We start from the raw sequence: 5,306 nt of genomic DNA, 5'->3' as shown, positions 1-5,306 counted from the left end.
CCAGCTCTCAGTGATGGCCGTTGCTCTCCCTCTCGTCTTGCAGCTTTGGGGCACAACCTGAAGTCCCTCATAGTCACCTTCCCCATCTCCACCCTCTGGTATTCATCAGACAGGAGCAACGGCTCAGCCACGTTCCACTCCACTGAGAGGGTCCTGCAGAGCCTGGGGAGACCCTGGTCCCAGCAGCTCCTTTTGGGTTAAATCCCAACCAGCCCCTCCCCCAACCCCTGTCCGTCCTGCTCATCCTCCTCCTCCTTCCTCCCCAGCTGGATCCTTGTTCAAGAAGAGCAGCCTGGGCCTCTTCTCCTTGAGTTGCAGACTGTTCTCCCTCAGGTAAGACCCTCCCCTGAGCATTTGCCCCTAATGACCACTTTTGTGACCACCCCTCTCTGTCTCCCCCCTGTCCTCCCATTTCCTCCTTCCTGTTCTGGCCCCCACCCCAGAGGTTTCAGGACCTCTCTCTAGAGTCCCCACGTCCCTCTCTCCCCAGGCCTGTGAAGGATGGGGGAGCCACCGGTGTGGACGTTGTCTGCACCCACCACCGTGACCTCGTGGGCCACCATGCCTCTGTGCTGGGAGCTGAGAGTCTCCACGTGTCTGCTCTTCCTCTCGGTGGCTCCAGGCTCTGCACCCTGGAATTTATGCATGCAGAGAGAACACCAGCTGCATTTCCGCAGCATCAGCTGGAACCTCAGCAACCCGGAGCCCACATCCTCGGAGTACGCCGCCCTGCTGAGGGACACCCAGGACCAGGTGGGGTCTCCCCTGTCCCGTCTCTCCTTGCCCTGAAGGCACCCTCATTCCTCCGCCTGACTTACGTCTGTTACCTGGTTGTTTCAATCCTTCACTTTCCCTGCGTGTCTGGGTTCTCTCAGTTTCCAGAGGTGATGTCCTAGCTGCCTTCCCCATTTCTCACATGGGTAAACTGAAGCTCAGAAAGGGGAGTATTGTGCCTAAGATCACACAATGTGTTAGGGGCAGAGCCAGGATTTGAAGTCAGGTCTCCCTTGCCCCAAGATCTGTGATCTTTCACTGGCTCCAGTGGCCCCCTGCATCCCCAGGAGACCTCTCACCCACTCTCCCTCGCGTTTGTTCTAGGTCACCAAGCTCTACAGATGCAGCCAGCTGTGAGACATATTCCACTCCTGCCTGGTCACCGACTTGGTGTAGGTTGAGGAGATTGGAAGCATTGGCTGAGTTGGTGGCTGATGGCTCTGAGCTCCCGTAACATATCCTTGATCTGGAAGTCACTGACATGGTGCCCAGTCTCCCCCACATCCCTGTCAGCTAATCCTACCATCTCCTTCCATAGGTTTTCGGGAGTTGAGAAAAGCATTAACATTTGGGGCCACCAACCTCCAGCATCCTCCTCCTCCTCCTCTTCTGGAGACTTTCAACAAATATCAGCAGTCTAACTGTGCTCTCCAATAGTGGAGCCACTAACCACATGGGGCAATTTAAATTATTTATACACCTCTTGGGATACGATTCACATATTGTGTGTGTGTCGGGGGGTGTATTTTTTAGGTTTTTCTATATACAATATCTTCTCCTGTGCAAAACAAATAGTTTTACCTCTTCCCTTCCAATCTGGGTTTCTTTTATTCCTTTTTCTTGCCTAATTGCCCTCATCAGAACCTCTAGTACCTGTGATTAACATATCAGATGAGGGAAGACATCAATGTCTTGTCCCTGGTCTTAGGGGGAAATTTTCAGTCTTTCACCATTGAATATGGTGTTAACCGTGGGTTTTTCATCGATGCTATTTATAGGTTGAGAAAGTTTCTTTCTATTCCTAATTTGTTGAGTGTTTTGTTTTTTAGGCATGAAGGGTGTTGTATTTTGTGAAATTCTTTTCTATGTATATGGCCGAGATTACGTGGTATTGGCGGTTATTCTATTAATATGGTGTATTACATAATCAGTTTTCAGATATTAAGCCACCCCTCCAACTAGAGGTGAGAGATTCAGACGTTCTCAAGTCTGTCCTGGGCGTGCCACATCCCTGAGCCCTTGTGGCCTTCTAGAGGCCCACAAATACACTGGAGATTTTCAAAGCCCCCTGTGGACATCTCATTCCCCCAATTTTTCTTCTAAGTTGTTGGCTCACCTCTTGCCTGCCTCTCCTGGTATCACTCCCTCAGGCAACTACAATAGAAAACAATTAGCCCTGATTGTTTTTAGCAAGTGCCTTGGGGACAGACTTTCCATCCTGGGCAAGCTCTGACTCAAGTAACGACAAGCCCTGAACATGGGGCGTTTTTGGGGAGCTGCCAGGCAGGTCAGCTAGTTGCAGTTGGGTGGGGAGGGGTCTTTTCAGAGCTCCACACCCACTATGGCTGCTGTGCTGCGGGTTGTCTCAGCCACCATGGTTCTGAGACTGACGGTTTTCACAGTCATGGAGGATGTTGTGAGAGCAGGATGGGAATAGTGCAAGTTATAGTGCCACAGAGTTTGCTCCCTGTATCAAGATTCCACCGTGTGTCTTCACTAAACCCTCCTCAGATTCTTACAAGCCTTTGATTAATTTCTAGACTTCTGAAAAGATGATTTCGACCATTTTTACCAGTGTTCTCATTGTTTTTATGCATTTGCAGAAGTCCTTACTCCAAAGTTTCAAAAATGTTCTCCCTGTAGTTATTTATTTATAAATTAATTACTTGAAATGAAATTACATGAGAAATTCAGTTCCTCACTCACACACACTAGCCACATTTTAAGTGCTCGATAACAACATGAGGCTAATAATGAGTGTATTTGGTAGTGCAGACAAATGTTTACATTATTGCAGAAAGTTCTCTTGGACAGGACCCAGAAGCAGGGAATCTAGATTCAGGGTAGAATTCCAGACACCCTTGATTATCCTTTGTGCCCTTCCAGGTCTGTCCCCCACAGTAACCACACTGGAGTGGACTCCCTGTGTACCTTGCCGCCTTGGCACAGAGACTGGACAGAGTTGCCATCTATGAGGAATTCCTGTGGCTGACCCAGAATGGTACCCAGCTGCAGAACTTGACCCTGGACAGGAAGAGTGTCCTTGGGGATGGTAAGGCTCCCTGGTCATTGGGAAAGGAAGTGAGGCCTTTCTGGGGACTCTGGAGGCCTGGGGCTGAGAGAACATTGAACTTGCTCAGGCTGGCAGGAGGTGGCATAGTCCCCCAGTCTTTAGCCACCATTGAGAGAGAGAAAAGGACACCAGTGTAGTATGGGAGGCCCTCACCTTCTCCTAGACAGCTCTGTGACCTCAAACTAGTCACCTCCTCTTTCTGGACTTTTGTTTCCTCATCTCTGCACTGAGAGCCACTGGCCGGATGGTCAGTGAGGGCCTCCAGCTGTGTGTGAAGCAGACTTACAGGTTTGGGGGTGGATGTGGGTTCTGGTCCACAGGCTATAGTTTGCCAAGTCCCGCTCTAGATGAGCAGCAATGCGCTAGAACTTTCTGCAGTGGTGGAATGTTCTATCTGTGCTGTCCAGTGCATAGCTGCATGTGGCTGTTGAGTGCTTGAAGGATGGTATTGTGACTGGTCTTTATTGTTACTGATTTTTAATGTTACTGAGGTACTAGAATTTTTCTTTTATTTAACTAAAATTAATTTTAATTCAAAAAGAGACTTGTTGCTGCTCCATATCAGACAGCACTCCTCTAAGAGGTTGTCTGGGTAGAGGTACAAGTAGGGGGACCTGCACCCCTCCTCCTATGCCCATTGGGTGCTGCGTGTCCTACCCTCCTGGAGTTTATGTTGTAGCTGGCAATAACAAGAATAGAAAATTGAAAATTATCAATTATTTGATGTGAACAAACTCATACTTGCAGGTGGAAATCAGAGAAGACTTCCTGCAGGATATTACATTGTAGGTTAATCCTAGAAAATGAATATTAAGCAGATAGATAAAGGAGAAGGGGATGAATGTGTTTCTAGGCACGGAAGAACAATTTTGAGTGGGAATTTACAAATTTAGAGAGATCCCATAGGCTTGCCAACTGTGATGACCCATTCTCCCCCCGGCCGTCATAAGATAGTCCACCCCAAATTCAGTCCTCTGTGCCCAGAGGTATGAATTTGGTTTAATTTATTAAACTTTTGTTCTGTGATAATGGTCTTGGATTTTGTAGCAAAGTGTGCTCACTTTTTAGAGATGGAAAGTAAAATGGGGTGAAACATGATGATGTTTACTTGACTTTAATATTTCATTGAAAACATGGGATGAATCAAGGGTGGCAAGTGTTAATAATTTATACATTGATGAAATATTGTTTTAATTAGATGGAATATACATGGTTAAATTAGATGATGGATGTTTGTGAGACTCTCCCTTTATTTTTCTGTGTCTAAAAAGTTTTATTAAAAAGAGTGAAACACATTCACATGCATTCTCCATTTCATTCACTTCCAGAATATTCTGCCAACAGAGATGACACCTCGACTGAGAAGCCTAGTAAACCTGCAGGAAGCCCCAGCCCATGGTAGGGGGCGAGTATCTTGATGCTGTGCCTCATCGAAGAGAACCATGCGCACAGGGTTTTGGATGATGAGGAAAGTTGGCCAACCCTTGTCAAGGATGGTTGAGGCACAGTGGGGTGAGCAGGAGCCCTGGGGCGATGACAGGAGGTGGCTCACCCCAGCACTTGTCTCCCCAGACCACCCCGTCTGGGCCCTCATCCTCATCTGCTTGGCGGGAATCCTGGTGCTCATCACAGGCCTGATCTGCTGTCTGCTGGTAAGCCATGACGTGTTGCTTGTCTTCTTACTATTGGGTTATAAGAGCTCTTTATATATTATAAATACACGTCCTTTTCTAGGGATATGTTTTGCAGATGTTTTCTCCCAGTCTGTGTGTGGCTTGCCTTCTCCTTCACAACATGAGTCATTGGGGAAATGTAAGTGACAGTCATCATGAGATTCCACCATACTTGAGAATGGCTAAAATTAAAAAGACTGACTATAGCAAGTGTTGTTGAAGATGTCAATTCACTGAAACTCTCATCGAGTGCTGGTGAAAAATAGCTTGGATGCGTCTTTAATAATTACGTACGTCTACCCAGCCATTCCTCCCCTAGGAATCCATCCAAGGGAAATAAACCCGTATGTCTATACACAGACTTGTACACACATGTTGATAACAACCAATTTATAGTAGACAAAAACGGAAAACAACCCAAATGTCCATCTACTGGTGAACGGATACACAAATTGTGGTATATCCCCACAATTGAATACTATTCAACCATAAAAAAGAATGAATTATTTTTTTTCATTATTTTATTGAAATTATAAATGGTGTTAACATTGTGTAATTTCAGGTGT

General features: G+C 46.7%; 1 long non-coding RNA gene across 2 annotated transcripts; it reads left to right on the top strand.

Moving 5' to 3' along the window:
• Nucleotides 1-556: 556 nt before the first annotated feature.
• On the top strand, nucleotides 557-4,695 carry LOC131401837 (uncharacterized). Of its 2 annotated transcripts, none has more exons than XR_009218042.1 (3): nucleotides 557-753; nucleotides 2,896-3,046; nucleotides 4,412-4,695. It is a non-coding gene; the product is annotated as an uncharacterized LOC131401837 (long non-coding RNA). The 2 variants fall into 2 exon arrangements; XR_009218041.1 differs by having other exon boundaries at nucleotides 4,396-4,695.
• Nucleotides 4,696-5,306: the final 611 nt, after the last annotated feature.

The sequence above is a fragment of the Diceros bicornis genome, assembly GCF_020826845.1.
Source record: "Diceros bicornis minor isolate mBicDic1 chromosome 21 unlocalized genomic scaffold, mDicBic1.mat.cur SUPER_21_unloc_1, whole genome shotgun sequence".
In the NCBI taxonomy this organism is placed as follows: domain Eukaryota; kingdom Metazoa; phylum Chordata; class Mammalia; order Perissodactyla; family Rhinocerotidae; genus Diceros; species Diceros bicornis.
The sequence above is the reverse complement of the archived record's forward strand: the minus strand, read 5'-3'. Positions and strand labels throughout refer to the sequence as shown.